The 16,273-nt window shown below is 43.0% G+C and overlaps 1 protein-coding gene across 1 annotated transcript in view; it reads left to right on the top strand.

The window, feature by feature from the left end:
- The window catches only part of SLC26A10 (solute carrier family 26 member 10), a 162,666-nt gene that overhangs the window by 144,193 nt on the left and 2,200 nt on the right, over nucleotides 1-16,273 (top strand).

Below are 16,273 nucleotides of genomic sequence, written 5' to 3'. Positions count from 1 at the left end.
GGGGGGAAACAAAGGACCAGGTCAGGGCCAGTGACCGTCTCCATTTCTACTCCAGCTGATACGGGATAAAGGAAGCAATTCAAAAAGGTTCCAGATTGGTGACCTGTCTGGAATTCACCACTGCTTAGCACCTCACATTTCCCATAGGTACAGAATATAGAAACATTTGTGGTCTGATGAGGGCCCTCTTGAGTCTGATGTCTGGCATCGTTGTATTTTTAGGAGATCTCTGCTCAAAAAACGTCCACGGTCTGGGATTAATCTCCTCTCCCCAGTTTGGAATTGGATTGAGGATTTTGAAGGAATGAGATCCCTGAGATCACCATGGAAAGTGCACCTCCAAACAGCACCAGACACGGGGTGGGGGGGAGGAAGAAGGGCAGAAATACAATAATGACAGGTACTTTGAAGCCCACTGTGATGTGGAGCACCAGGACTCCTGGAAAGAGATCATCTGAAGATGTGGAACTGGTATCTAGCTACTCATAGCAGTCAGCTTCTCCTTCTCCTACACAGCCTGAGATGTCAGCCACGTGTGCAAAGCGTATGTTGGTTAATATAATCATTAAACATTATATTTAAATAACTGCTTCAAAAAAAAGAAAAAAAAGAAAATTACATTTATGATTTTGTTTACACTGGAGATGAAGGTATCGCAGACGTTGTTATAAAGCAGAAAGGGGTGATAGCTGACACTTGTGACTCACACACCTGCTTTGCTATAGTAGGCTGTTCAATTGTAAAAAAAACAAAACAAAAAAAAACTTACATTTTTAAATGTTATTTTATTGGATATCTGTAAATAAAAATAATGAGGGTTGTGAGTGGTCCTGCAAATTAACCAAGCCGAAAATTAACTGATTTGTTGACTGAGTCCCGAGACCTGTTACTCCATAGGCCAGGAACATAAGGAAAAGTGGAGTAGCCTAGTGGTTAGTGCGGTGGACTTTGATCCTGGGGAACTGGGTTCAATTCCCACTGCAGCTCCTTGTGACTCTGAGCAAGTCACTTAAACCTCCATTGCCTCAGGTACCAAAACTTGATTGTGAGCCCTCTAGGGACAGAGAAAGTACCTGCATATAATGTGTACAGCGCTGTGTATGTCTAGTAGTGCTATAGAAATGATTAGTAGTAGTAACATAGTAGATGACAGCAGAAAAGACCTGCACAGTCTGCCCAACAAGACAACTCATGTGTGCTACTTTTTGTGTATACCCTACTTTGATTTGTACCTATGCTCTTCAGGGCACAGACCGTAAAAGTCTGCCCAGCACTATCCCCGCCTCCCACCACTGGCTCTGGCACAGACCGTATAAGTCTGCTAGTAGAAAAACCTCTGTGGTTCAGTACACACAGTCTTAAGCAGGCCTCTGGAGGCAGGTCCAGTCTGTGGCTGGTGGGCTGCCATGCCCCAAACACAGCTGTAAGTTCTCACTTCTTCTCTTAGTCCCAGCCAGACCTCAAACAATGCTTGCAAGTCTTAATCTAGCAGCAAAAGCGGCTTACCTCATCAGCCAGGTTCTGGTAGTTAACACTGCAGGGTGGCGTCTCTCCATCGAGGACCTCTGTATTGGGGCCTCCTTGTTCTGACCTGCAGAAGGGTTTTTACCTCTTGCTCACTGTCAATCCCCCGCCCTCCTGGCCAGACAGCCCAACATCCCTATACTCACGTGACTCTGCGGTTCAGTCTGTGACCCATCAGGTTTAGAGCCTCCTACCACGAAGCAACTGAACTGCAATCTCAGTGAGGGAGTGTTTCCAGGGATGCCTGGCCTTATGTCACTCACTCCCTCCCTCACATGAGGTATGCTTTGAATGGGCTTTTATTTCTTTTCTTAGCTTGGGGTCTCCTTCTAGTTTGAGGTGGTACAAGTCTAATCACTTGCAAACTCAGTAAAAAGAAAGTAGAGAAATACAGAGTTTTGATAGTATGTCAGAGCCACAGTCTACCCAGTTTAATTCCTGCTGCATTGCTTTAAACCCCCGTTGCTCTATGGCTGTCTTCTCAGTGCCTCCCAACTAGGAAACCTCTGTGCTTATCCCAGGCTTTCTGGAATTCTATAACTATTTTTGTCCCTGCCATGTCCCCTAGATGACCATCCCATGTATCCATTCCCTTTCAGTTGAGAAATATTTAGAAATATTTTCTAATATTATTGCTTTGTCTATCTATCCCATTTGAACCTACTAGTTTTCAAAGGGATCTAAGTTACCTAACCCCACTGAGTTAGCTAGATCCAATTTGAAAATTGCCCAGCCACAGGAGAATGCTTACGTTCAAGTAGCACCACCCAATCCAGAAGTGAATATACAACATAACTCTTCAAAACAACATGTCTATATTAATACTTTCAACAACTATAACTATATTTTTATTGTACACAAAATACAGAGGAATATATTACCCTACCGCAGGGCTTCAGCTCAAAACGTGATCGCATTGGTTTTCTTTGTGGAGTATCATTAAAAAGATTGAACATAACATAAGAGTAACAATACTGGGTCAGACCAATGGCCCATCTAACCCAGTATCCTGTTTTACAAACAGTGGCCAAGCCAGGTCACAAGTACCTGGCAGAAATCCAAATTGTGGCAACACTCCATACTACAAATCCCAGGGCAAGCAGTTGCTTCCCATGTCTGCCTCAATAGCAGACTATGGACCTTTCCTCCAGGAATTTGTCCAAACCTTTTTTAAACCCAAAAGGGAGCTTCAGGAAGGAAGAACTGAGGCAACACTGGTTATAAAGATAAGTGTGAATATTTCTCTTATCCCTCCCCTGAGTTGAAATAGACTATAAAGTTTATGGTGCTCATTTTCAAAGCATATGGACGTCTCAAAAGGCCGAAATGGATATCCATGTGCTTGAAACATCCAAACCCTGATTTTACAAAGGCAGAATAGGGACATCCAACAATGCAGTACGTCCAAATAGCAAGGGGATGTGTTTTGGGTGGTACTAGGGACAGGGCCGCCGAGAGACTGGGCCGGGCCCGGGGGCAAGGCCGGGCCCGTGGCCCCGCCCCTGCTGCCCTCGCCGCCCCGCCCCCAAGGTCGCCGCCGCTGCTCCCCCTCCACCCCCCCCGAGGTTGCCACCGCTCCCCCCTGAGATCGCTGCAGCCACTGCTCACCCCCTCCACCCCCGAGGTCGCCGTTACCGCCGCTCCCCCCCCCCCCGAAGTCGCCACCGGGCCGGGCCCCCTTCATTGAAATTGCAGTCTCACCTCCGTGAAAGCAGCGCTGCAGGCAGCAGAACGACTTCCTTCGGCCCTCCTTCCCTGTGTCCCACCCTCGCGGAAGTTACGTCAGACGAGGGCGGGACACAGGGAGGGAAGGAGGCCCAAAGGGAGGCGTTCTGTTGCCTGCAGCGCTGCTTTCACAGAGGTGAGACTGCGATTTCAATGCAGGGGGCAGACGGTTGACGACGGAGGGCGGGTGGACCTGCGGTGCTGGGCCCCCCTTGGAGGGAAGGTCTGAAATCTGGATATCCAACAGCGATTACTGAAGGGTAAGAAACGTCCATGTCTAAAAAGAACAACGTATTTGTTTAGACCTGTTTCAGGCACACCTAGGCTACAGAAAGGTGCTCTGATTGAGTAGCTGTCCAATGGAGGGATTAAGGTATTACACCTCCTTAATCATCCAATGGCTGCTATCCCCCTCCCTCTCCTCTGAAAGTGAAACTGGAAAGGGAAAGAAGGCTCTATGGGGCCCTTTTACTAAGACACGTAGGTGCCTACCTGCGTACAACCAGCGTCAAATTAGAACTACCACCCAGCGTGCCCCGGGTGGTGATTCTAATTTTGACGCGGGTCCAAAACGAGCAGCAGAAAATAATTTCTATTTTCTACTGCATGGCGCTAACCAGGCGGTAATCAGCAGTATACGTGCGCTGATTACTGCCCGGTTAACGTGCGAGACTTTACCGTTAAGTCAATGGGTGGCAGTAAGGTCTCAGGCCCAAAACAGATGCGCGCTTTTTATTTTTGCCGCATGTACATTTTTGGCAAAAAAAAGGCCTTTTTTGCAGGCGTGCTGAAAGATGGACCTGTGTGCGTCCAATACATGCATCTACACCAGCACAAGCCATTTTTCAGCACACCTTAATAAAAGTGACCCTATCGTCAGCTTCAGGTATTGGACTGTAAACCAAGGGACCCCAGCTCAAATCCTGCTTCAAATCTTTTTTTTTCTAAATTGTGAGCCCTCCAGGGACAGAAAAATGCCTACGATATCTAAACATATAAGCCATCTGCAAGCCTGAAGGCTATTGCAGAGGTTATATTCAGGTACAGTAGGTATTTTTCTGTTCCTGGAGAGCTCACAATTACAAAAATAAAGAGTTAAAGTGAGATTTGAACCTAGATCTTCTTGGTTTACAGTCCACTGCATTAACCACTAGGCTGTCCCCTCTGTTCTGCATGGACATTTGTGTGGCCATTGTCTAAGAAAGCTGCTATACAGACATCCACATTGTTTTCCCCCATTCAAAATTTGGACGTTTCAGTTTGTAAAGTGGATGTTCACGCTGGACGTTTCTTGTGCATGAATGGTCATCTTACGTATTTTTGAACAGGATGTATCCTGTTTGAAAATACATGTGAAATGGATGACCATTTTGGACGTTCTGACTAGGACACCCCTATTTTGACTTGGATGTCCTTTCAAAAATGCCCTTTTCTCATCTGTCTTTTGGATAATTGTGGAAGCATTAATTAAAAAAATGTTTTAAAATTAAAAAAAAAAAAATCTAGGAGCTAGTAGTGAAATGTGTGAATTTTCTGAACAGGTTTCATAGCCTCATAGGTGAAGGTCCCACAAATATAAAATAAAAATACAATAGCAGTTGTTGAAAATATTAATGCAGAAGTGTTGTTTTAAAGTTATATTTTATTAAGGTAACACAGGCATCCAGAACCAACCCCAGTAATGGGTACGTGCCACTGCACACACTTACACCCACTCCAAGGTTGTTGAAAATATGTGCATGTCCTTTATGAGAATAATTTTATATCAGGTCACCTATGGGGAGGCCGGTAGACTCTTATTCTGAGGTTATTCTTTAAAGACACATAGGAGCCATTATAAAATACCAGCATGAAACCTGCTGAAATCCCGGATACAGTGTGGCTGTGTATATTTATAGCAGCTCAGGAGCAGGTTAGGGTGCAACCAAATATTGAACATATAAAAGCATAATATTGAACATATAAAAGCAATATGAAGTCAGTGAAAACTTTCCTTAGCAGTAGTCCATGTAGTTAATGGTAATGGGATTTGATAAACTGCCTTTCTGTGGTACAATCAAAGTAGTTTACATTTGTTACATGCAGGTATTTTCTCTGTTCCTAGTGGACCAAGAGGCATATTTTCAAAGCACTTTGGGAGGCTAAGTTCCATAGGTTTCTATGGAACTTTGGGAGGCTAAGTGCTTTGAAAATGAGCCTCTTAGTCTATGTAAATGGAGTCTTACAACCATAACAGTTCACCTGGTTGGCCCCATATGGGCTAGTTAGAAATATTCTAAGAACAGGAATGATCAATCCAGTATGTGGGTGACTTCATGGAATCATACATTAGGTACACAAATGTGGAATGCACTACCAAAGAGTGTGAAAACGATCCATGAGCATCTAAACTTCAGGCGATCATTAAAAACCTGTTTTGCAAGGCCTACTCTACTGATCCAACTTAAATGCCTTAATTCCGTAATGCATCAAAACCTCACATCGTAATGGACATTGTATATTCCTTAGTTCCTTGACCCTTGTTGTACTTGTATACCCTAACCTTACCTCACCCATATTTTAAACTGTATTTGTTTAATATCTACTGGACTTGGGCGATCGCCTTGATGGGTATTATGTAAGCCACATTGAGCCTGCTAATGGGTGGGAAAATGTGGGATACAAATGTTACAAATAAAAATATAGATAAGGTAGAGTAACAGGAGTAAGAAAATAAGGGACTAGTTAAAGAGAGTTGCAGATGAGGTCAGAAAGGTGCTTGAACATTATTTATCTTGGCTAGGGTAGGAGTGGGTAGGTAAACATGTCCTACTATAATACATGCAGCCGGTATCATTTACTTCTTCCGTTAAAGGCCTGGTTGAAGAGCCAAGTTTTCACCTGCTTCCTGAAGTAGTATCCAAATAATTTGTTCTACAGCTGTAAATCACAGTGCAATGACATCAGTTTAGGTCCTTGGCACCAGTTATGCTCACAGCACTTTCTCTCCCTCTCTGTAATGCAATCAGTTCATTTTAAGTCTGCCTAACCTCAGTAAATCAGCAATGAACCAGAAAAGACACAGAGAATCAGTATTTGAAATACAGCAAACAAGGGAAAAGGGGTTAGTTTTCGTTTTTATTTTGACACATTTCCTTTACAGACATCATACAAACTGTTTAAAATTGCTGTGGAAACAAAAGCATATTGACATATTTCGGACACAGGAATCATACTACTTGCAGCTCATTTCAACTACCTGGTTTCCAGCTTGGGATTATCAATAGAAATCAAACAAAATAAAACATGGAAAAGAAAATAAGATGATACCTTTTTTATTGGACATACCTTAATACATTTCTTGATTAGCTTTCGAAGGTCGCCCTTCTTCCTCAGATCGGAAATAAGCAAATGTGCTAGCTGACAGTGTATATAAGTGAAAACATTCAAACATTACTATGACAGTCTGACAGGGTGGGAGGATGGGGGTGGGTGGGAGCTTGGGATGGATCTGAATTCAGACCTTAGTGATCAAAAGTTAAATGTGCATGCTTTGAGGTGAGAAACTCAGTACAATAACAGTATATCGCCCTTCGCAATGCATTAGCTGACACATTCTGAAAAGCTGTCCTCATTTCTAATGGTATCTGCTGTAGAAGAAACACATCAGTGCTCATATCCTGGTTCCTCTCCCTCTCTGCAACACCCAACTGTGTCACATTCAGACATTACTTTGGCAACACGTGTGCAAATGATCAGCCCATACTTTTTCTTGACTCTGAATCAGACAGACTCTGGGCTGCTCTATAACAGCAACTCAGTTGAGCAGGGTTGCCAGCTCACCCCCAGGGCCACCAAGCAGGCTGATCCAGTCCTGGTTCTGCTCTGGTGCACTGATGGATTTGTGGCTCTGATTTTACCATTGATTTCCATAAGAAAGCCTGAACTCCTCCAGGGGTGTGATGGAGCAAAGCCAAGAGTTGTTCAGCATGTTCAGATGACCCTGGGTGAGATGGATCTAGTTTGGTTGCACTGTCACACCTTAACCACATCATTGCTAGTGAGAGATGCTATGGGTTCCTTCTGCAAAGGGTTCATTACACAAAGAGAGAAATAATAGCAAAGCCCAACCCCTTACTGAGAGGGCCTCATATGAGAAAGCTAATTTAAACAGATTAAAACAAGAATAATACAGGATATCTTAGAAAGAAACAATTAAGCTATATTTATAAGACAGTTTTTCCAAATTACACTAGTTCAGATAAATCTGCTTAATACCAAGAATCTCGGTTCCTGGAGGAAGCCTTTTGATCAGTCCTAGTTTTTGAACTACCATTTCAAATTGACACTGCAAGTCCCAGAAAACCAGGACTGGCTTAAAATTTCTCTCCTTGAACTGGGTCTCTTTGGCAACTATAGTCTGGCTCTGATATTTTCAACTGCAGTCTTTGAGGTATTTGGTATTCATGGGGACAAAGTCAGGCAGATGAACTTTACCCTCTAACCAGAACATTTTATGCTAATCACAATCTAAAGAACAAAATGTCAAGTTGGGGCAGTCTAGATTTCCTGAGTCGAGGAGTAGTGGTTAGGTGCCAAAGGCGACATTGAAGAGGTGGGCTTTGAGCAATGATTTGAAGATGGGCAGGGAGGGGGCCTGGCGTATGGGTTCAGGGAGTCTGTTCCATGCATGGGGTGAGGTGAGGCAGAAAGGGCGGAGCCTGGAGTTGGCGGTGGTGGAGAAGGGTACTGAAAGAAGGGATTTGTCCTGAGAGCGGAGCTTACGGGTAGGAACGTAAGGGGAGATGAGGGTTGAGAGGTAAGGAGGGGCTGCAGATCGAGTGCATTTGTAGGTTAGTAGCAGAAGCTACTAACCTACAATCCTACAATCCGAGGGCACCCTCTATATTCACAAAAATGTTTAAGGTACGAACAAAGTGCCTTCAATTGTTGGCTACAACACTGCTCTTTTGGTGAAGTGCATTTGTATTTCTCCAGTAATGAAACTTTATTTAGTAGGAATAACTTCAACAACACATCACCACTCCTCCCTTACTATGATCATCTCTTTCTGTAATTACCTGACTAGATCGACTGTTAGCCTCGTTACCATTGTGATCCCTGTAACACCAATTGTATCTTTGTACCCTGAAATGGTGATGCCAAGACAGGTTTTTGTAAGCCACATTGAGCCTGCAAACAGGTGGGAAAATGCGGGATACAAGTACAATGAATAAAATAAATAAACCAGCTGGTAACACAAATTAGTGAGCCTGAGATCTAGCCCTCAAGTGCCTCAAACTAGTCTAGGTTAGTCAAATAATGCCAATGAGCCAATCAGTGACTAGTCACTGGAGAAATTCTGAAAGCCAGCCCTGTTTAAGGCACTTGAGCAAACCATAACTTGGGTCTATGCAGTAGAAAGGTGCAAAGGGGAAAATGTTTTAGCTTGTTTGGCCTTTATTCATGATTTTCAGGCATTATGTAGGTTAATTTTGTACATTTGAATTAATAAAAACATTTGTAGTGCATGTTAAAACTTATCATTCATTAATTGATTTAACACATGCTAATTGAAAGGTTAGCATGTGTTAAATCAATTTAGTATGCACTAAAGTTTTAAAGAAATACCGACAATGCAAATGGCTGCAAATGAATGCACATCCCTACCATAAAGTATAACACCCAGGCTGAAAAATGCATGCATAATACTCCACTCAAGCTTTCTCATAAGGGTGAATTTTAAATGCTTACATGATTTTTCTTGTGTTTATAGTGTTGTAAATATATTTTTAAGTTAAGGAGGAAAAGACCTCAGAACTAGTCTATATTACTTAGAAATGCTTAAATATACTCAAAGTGTGTAACCATTGGTCAGAAAAACCTCTTTAGTGGAATGTTTTAAATATTTCAAAAGTACATGCTTCCAAAAGTGGTTGTGCTTCAATACACTCTAAATCTTAGAAACATATTTACCAATGGCTAGTCTTCTCGTACTGCCACCAGGTTCTGCTCAGTTTCTCACCACTTTTCCCATCTTCCAAAGCTGACAGTGTTTAATTTATGCTGCTTCGAGGAAGAACTTTTGAAGGCGTTGCCCGCCAAAACCATTTGCCATTATTGCCAAAACACACATTTGCCATCATTTTCAAAATTATATCCATCAAATCTCTGCTGAAATTGTTCAGTATTTAATACTCATGCTACCTACACATTCCACATTTCAAAGCCAGCTAAACCGATCTTTAACAGCCTTGCAAGAGACCACTATCTGGTGAGCATGTGCTTTTAAACAAGATTAACTCCACCTTCTTAAAATCAACATCCAATCAAAATCTTTTAACATTGTTCACTGAACAAAAACTATGGGGTCCTTTTACTAAGCCGCAGTAAATAGTGGCCTGTGGTAGGGGCAAGTTGATCTTTTGGGCGAGTGCTGGGCCATTTTTTACCGGGTCTAGGAAAAAGGGCCTTTTTTTAAGGGACCGGAAAATGGATGTGTGCTAAAACTGAAACCAGCACGCGTCTATTTGTGGCCTGAGACCTTACTGCCACCCATTGACCTAGCAGTAAGGTCTCACGCGCTACCCATGCAGTAAGCATGCAGTGCGCACCAACTGCTGTTTACCGCCGGCTAAGTGGCCCGCGGTAGAAAATAGAAAATTATTTTCTACCTTGGAATACGGCATGTGCTGTACGCACTAGCCAGGCGGTAGTGCCGATTTGGCGTGTGCTGTACATGCGTAGGCCCTTATACAGCTTAGTAAAAGGGCCCCTATGAGTGGTAAAGAGCGATTTAGCTGTGTTTCAAAATGTGGAATTTTTAGTAGTATTGAATAAAGATGAGATTTGGCAGAGAATTCAATAAACAGGCTGAAACTTAGGCACCGAAACAGTATTCTATAAAGGGCATGTGCCTTATACAAAATAGCATTTAGCGTGGATCCCGCACCTTTTATGCACCAGCAGGGGCATAGCCAGACTTCGGCAGGAGGGGGGTCCAGAGCCCGAGGTGAGGGGGCACATTTTAGCCCCCCCCTGCGCCGCCGACCCCCCACAATTGCTGACACCCCCCACTGCCACCACCACCAACTTTGCCCCCCCCCCCCCCGCCGATGACCCTCTCGACTCCCCCTTAACGTGCAGGACGTCAGACTCAGAAACAGAACGAAGCCTTGCGCCGGAAGAAGAGGACCTCGGCTGGCGGGGGTTGGGGTCCCCCGCCAGCAAAGGTAGGCAACGGCGGGTTGGCGGCGGAGGGGGGGGGTCGAGAGGGTCGTCGGCAGGGGGGTCCAGGGCCAAATCTACGGGGGCCCAGGCCCCCATGGCCCCACGTAGCTATGCCACTGGGCACCAGACTTACGCCTGATAAAACCTGGTGTAAATGCTGGCTCCCAAGTTAGGCACGCTTAGGCAGTATTCTGTAATTCCACATGCAACTTTTTGGAAAGCCCCCAACACATCCATGGTCACATACCCTTTTGAGATAAGCGACATGGGAGTTAGGCGCCGTGCCTTATTTATTTATTTGCAGCATTTGTATCCCCCATTTTCCCACACATTAGCAGGCTCAATGTGACTTACAAGTCACCTTATTTGGGAGCTCCAATACGGTCGATGTTAAAAAATAGAAATAGAATCAGGGCAAGGGAAGGTAGGGTAAACAGGAACAATAAATGGCAAAGATATAAGAAATAACATTGTCTTTTAAATCAGTGCAGTGTTGAGGCTGCTAATCAGGAACAGCAGGGTAGGCCTTACAAAACAGATAGGTCTTCAAAGTTCGCCTGAATTGTAGATGGTCATGTATCCTTTTCACTGCTTTTGGTAATGCATTCCACAGTTTCGTACTTAAATAGGTGAAATTGGACGTCTAGGTCGTCTTATATTTAAGGCCAATGCTTTTAGGATAGTGAACATTCATATAGGTACGAGATATTCCTGGCTGGTAGATCAATGAGTTTAAAAAGGGGTTGGACGGTTTCCTAAAGGACAAGTCCATAAACCGCTACTAAACGGACTTGGAAAACTCCAAAATTCCAGGAATAACATGTATAGAATGTTTGTACGTTTGGGAAGCTTGCCAGGTGCCCTTGGCCTGGATTGGCCGCTGTCGTGGACAGGATGCTGGGCTCGATGGACCCTTGGTCTTTTCCCAGTATGGCATTACTTATGTACTTATATAACCAGGGGCATCATTGTAGAGTATCTTGTGAACTAGAGTACAAAGTTTGAAGGTAATGCGGGACATCATAGGGAGCCAATGCAGTTTCATGCGAAGAGGCGTAGCACTATCATATTTTGTTTTGTTGTATATCAATCTGGCCACTCTGTTCTGGGCAGTCTGCAGTTTGTTCAGAAGCTGGACCTTACAACCCGCATATAATCCATTACAATACTCCAAATGGCTTAGTGCCATCAAGCGGTGGAATATTTCCCTCGGGAAGTAGGGTCTTATACGCTTACGTTTCCACAGGGAGTAAAACATTTTCACTTATAACGTAGCGCATCCAGATGTGCGTGCAAATTTTAATGAATGCCAAGTAACAACAATGTCCTGATGACTCCACTTGGCAAGAAACTGGAAAAAATGGGTTTAAACCCTTTCATATACTCAGACGATGTCACCATCTTCATACCTTTCAACAACAGCATCACAGAGATACTGGATAAGGCCAAAAAAGGACTCGACCTCATGACAAACTTAAATTGAACCGAGACAAAACCAAACTCCTGGTTTTATCCAGCTAGCACAATCCCACTACTTACCAAAACCTCATAACGGATCAACAATCTTACACAATCACAACACAAATAAAAATACTAGGAATCATTCTCGACAAACATCTGACCCTGGAAGACCAAGTTGCTGCAATCACATCAAAAAGCATCAAAACACTATGGAAACTGAGAAGAATCAGAAACTATTTCCTCAAACAGTCATTCTGTCTTATAGTACAGATGCTAGAAATGTTAAATAGTAGTAGTAGGCTACAAAGAAAATCTATTACGATCATTGCAGACCATCCAAAACACATCAGTGAGATTGATATTCAAAAAGTCATGATAGAGCAATCCCACTACTCATAATGCTACATTGGCTCATGATCAAGGCCAGGCTATTTTTCAAAACCAGCACAACCATCTTCAAAATACTGTTTGGCATGTCACTGGACTACATGCTAGACATGATCAAACTATCACAAAGAAATACAAACCCAGGAACCAGAGGTTCCTGGATTGGCCGCTGCCGGAGACGGAATGCTAGGCTTGATGGACCTTTGGTCTTTTCCCAGCGTGGCAGTGCTTATGTACTTATGTATGTACTTACTACTTCACCTGCCCAACTGCAAAAACATACTATACAAGTCCACCTACACTGCGGGATTTAGCTACCTGGGCTCAAAACAGTGGAACTCAATTCACATAGTCATAAGAAGAATCACAAACTACCTCCAGTTCAGAAAAGACTTAAAAGACCTACCTCTTCAGGAAATTATGAGTAAAATGTACACTAATCATTCTGAAACAATACACAACACAACCTCTAACTGTAACACATCTTTTCATTTAAGAAATGAACTAAGACATATCTTCTCAAGAAACCAAATGACTATTCCATACACACTAATAGTTATTTTACCAACCACTGTAAAAAACAGTATCATACAACCTTGTAAATGTAATTGAATCAATGTAATCTCTAACAACTGTTAAATGTAAGCCACATTGAACCGAAACTTGTTTTTGGATAATTGTGGGATACAAGTATGAATAAATAAAAAAATAAAATCAATAATTGGTTGTTAGCATCCAATTGATAGTTCAGAGTTCATTATCCAATTTATTTGGGCGAGCAACTTTGGACACCATATAGAGAATCCGAGGGTTGATGCATACAATTTTGCAATCTGTTTCAATGATGTAGCATGGAATGTGGCTACTATTTGGGATTCTGTCAGGTACATGTGACCTGGATTGGCAACTGTTGGACGCAGGATACTGGGCTAGATGGACTGACCCAGTATTCTTATGATCTTATGTAATGATTTTGTTTGTCACTGTTTTCAAATGTTCTTCCCTTGAAGCAGCGTAATCAAAACGTAGCCAATGCTGAAAGGTGGGAAAGACAGGTAAGAGAGGCGTAGGCATTGATAATTCTGATTCCAAGATTTAGAATATAATTAAGCAGACCCATTTTTTTAAACAATGGATTAAAATATTTGAAAAATTCATATAATAGTAGGGAAGTTTTTCTGACCAACGATTACATTATGCAAGGCTGTTTAAGCATTTTCAAGCACTAGAAACTAGTTCTTAGGTCTCTTCTTTTATAACATAAAAATGTATCATCATATTAATAATCCTAATTTAGGACCTTTACATCAGTGGTGTGACACAATAGCTTCTTGGCTACATTCCCACCATTTAGTCTTACGCTCAGAGAAAACAGTAGCCTGTTGGCTTTCAGGCCATTCTGATTGTCCATCAAAAAACCTCTCTCTTTGGTCATCCAGTAAAAGCTGTAGATTCCTTCAAGTACTTCGGGGTCGTGATAGATTATCAGTTATCATTTACATTACAAGTGTCTACTGTAGCAAAGAAGGGCTTTGCCATCTTATGCCAGCTGCACTCACTTTGCAGCTATTATGACAATTCAGCTATGCATACTCTTCTCTATGCTCTTCTGATTTCTTGCTTGGACTACTGCAATGTGGTCTATGCTGGCATCACCCAGATGAATTTGAAACAATTACAGAGTCTTCATAACGTCCTGATCCCACTTGAAGATACAATTAAAATCCTTGGAGTTACCTTAGATAGAGGGGATATCCCAGAACAGTTTTTGACTATGGTATCCATTCCTTTAAGAAGGCTTCCTGGTAGATATTCTAGGATTTTTAAGATTATGCATCCCTCTTTAAAAGGAATTAATTAAAAAAAAAAGATGCTTGAACAATCTTTTTCTTACAAGGCAGCTTCAATTTGAAATGCTCTTCCCGAGTTCCGGTCCAGGATTTCTCCACCTCCCTCCCACCCGCTGTCCCCAAGCCACTGCTTCTTTCCCTCCTGCTGTCACCCAAGCCGCTGTCACTGCTTCCCTCCCTTTTTCCCTCACGCTGTCACTGAAGCCACTGCAGCTGCCCAAGGTCTCTCGGTTGTTAGCACAGGCAAGGAAGTCTCTCTATTGGCGCACAGCCAGAACAGGATCTGACATCAGGAGGCGGGACTGGCAGTCGAGCCAAGCAAGTTAAGTAAGGAGGTTTAATAGACAGGAGTGGAAGTAAGCCGCCTATCTAGTCCACTGTAAGCAAGTAAGCCAATTTGGTTAATCTGTGTGTCCACTCCCCCGTGCAGCCGTCATTTCTCAAAACAAAGTAAGCAAGCCTATGAGCTGCTGCTTCCACGTTGTCGTTCTTTATTGTTGGTCCACATCTGTAACAAGTCTAATGCTGTTTCAGTTGGATAGGCAGTGCCTTAGGTGGAGGAGAAAAGAAATAATTGAATATCACTAAATTATTGTAGCTGGTAGAAACAACAATTACATAAGTGCACAACTATGGAATGGGCTCCCAAAAGCTGTGAAAACAATCCATGACCACTTTAACTTCAGGAAATCACTAAAAACCAACCTCTTCAAAAAGGCTTACCCCAACGACCCCACATAACCCTTTTAATCTACCATCACAGCATGACTATGATCACATAGGACAACACGCAATCTTCATCCATTTCGAACCTCCTCTTATACCTCATACGATCAGTATACAACTTTGTATTTGTTATCCACCGACTGGGCAAACGCCTTTGACGGTACTATGTAAGCCACATTGAGCCTGCAAATAGGTGGGAAAATGTGGGCTACAAATGCAATAAATAAATAAAATAAACTCTGTAGTTTGTGCCCATTTTTCTTCACTGTTCTTCTATACTATACAGATGGCCAGATTTCAGCGAGGATATCCTGTTTCCTGAAGGGTTCATCTTAAATGTTGTTGTAATCTGCTTTGGGAAGCCTGGTGTTATAAAGATGATGGAATATATTGAAATTAAATGGAAGTAGAATTAAACTCTCCTTTCACTGGGGCACAAAAGACATGATTTTATCACTGCCAGTAACCACTGGCTTTCTGTCCAGTGCTGTTGAACATCACTGTTCACATGTCCAAAAGGAAGATGCTGGATTGGGAAGTTACAGCTAGTGTTAAAGGGCCGGTGTATATTTCCTGAATGCTGCAAATATTATTCTGTTTAAAGTGTTCTATTTATTTTGGTGCTTTATTTTGATTTTTGTGGCACATAATTCATTGGAGTGTGTGTTCAGTGTCCATATTACCATCAGTAACAGAGGTACTGGGGGGTGGGGGGGGGGGGAGGTAGCTGGTTCAACTGCACCAGAGCAACACATTGAAGGGGCCCCTTCTCTGCTGTATCCAAAGGTGCCCCCACAGGTACAGATGCTGGGATCCCAAAGATTTAAATTTGTCCTGCCATACTCTGCCCCACCCCACTTTAGCCTCTCCAAACATCTGAGTTACCAACCGCCCATGGAAGGAAGCCTTCTGTTGGCGGGGCTTGGGAACCCCTGCCAACACAGTTATATGGGTTTGTGGAAGGGGCGGAGAGTGGTGGGGAGGCAGGGCAAAATATGCCCCCTCACTTTGGGCTCAGACACCTCCCCCCCCAAAAGAAAATTGAGGTCTGGGGTCTGGCTACGTCCCTGGTTTCTATGATTCTATATTGGCTTTGTACTAGCAGGAGGAAAGAAAAGTGAGAGATGAAGAGGCATTGAAAGGACAACAGAGAAAACCCAGCCATACACAGTGCCATAGTAAGAAGACATTTTCCTACCTGGCACCAAGCGGTAACCAGTATCCCTGGACAATTCAAAGTCTCCAGATTCCCATCCACCAACACTGGTGGAGAATTAAATAACCAGATCCCATAGCATTATAAGAAACTGTTTATCGTATCAGTGCTGAGAGAAAGGGACTCAGCAATCAGATTCCCTGTCTGAATTGCAAAGCATTGTGCTGCACCTTCA

This window comes from Microcaecilia unicolor, chromosome 3, assembly GCF_901765095.1.
Source record: "Microcaecilia unicolor chromosome 3, aMicUni1.1, whole genome shotgun sequence".
In the NCBI taxonomy this organism is placed as follows: domain Eukaryota; kingdom Metazoa; phylum Chordata; class Amphibia; order Gymnophiona; family Siphonopidae; genus Microcaecilia; species Microcaecilia unicolor.
This window is presented reverse-complemented; position numbering and strand designations above follow the sequence as displayed.